The following is a 474-nucleotide window of genomic DNA, read 5'->3' as shown; positions in this document are numbered from 1 at the left end:
GGCGGCAAACGAAACCTTTTCTTTTACCTAAAACGGGAGATCGCTGTTATGCTCAAAAGTCGAGTCAAGTTCGGGTATTATTTCATTAATTCGTAAAAATGAAAATGAAATATAACCCAATATAGAGCCCGCATGTAGGCTAAGTATGAGGGCGGTGTGGCCCATGAGGTATGAGGTATGAGGCCGATTCTCCCCACTCATACCCTTATTTGTAAACACGTTTTTGTTACGCTGTGAGATGGCCTGTTCCCCAGGGCCAGCGGTGTAAGGGCGTGGGGCTTGAGGGTCAGGGAAAGTACATTGGCCCTGAAGGTGAGATCTTCATCTGGTGGGGTTGTTTAGCTTTGTTTAGGGAGAAAAAGACGAGGAGGAATGATGAAAATGAGGTTTGTGTTGAGGGTTGTTGAGTGGGGTTTCTGGGGGTTGGGATTAGAGGCGGTGCTTTGAGGTGCGTTTGATTTGAGTTTTGACTTT

General features: G+C 46.4%; 1 protein-coding gene across 1 annotated transcript in view; it reads left to right on the top strand.

Moving 5' to 3' along the window:
- LOC119589482 (rho guanine nucleotide exchange factor 5-like) overlaps positions 1–474 on the top strand; it is a gene marked incomplete in the record, with an annotated part of 97,997 nt that overhangs the window by 51,626 nt on the left and 45,897 nt on the right.

This window comes from Penaeus monodon, chromosome 25 (assembly GCF_015228065.2).
Source record: "Penaeus monodon isolate SGIC_2016 chromosome 25, NSTDA_Pmon_1, whole genome shotgun sequence".
Lineage (NCBI taxonomy): Eukaryota > Metazoa > Arthropoda > Malacostraca > Decapoda > Penaeidae > Penaeus > Penaeus monodon.
This window is presented reverse-complemented; position numbering and strand designations above follow the sequence as displayed.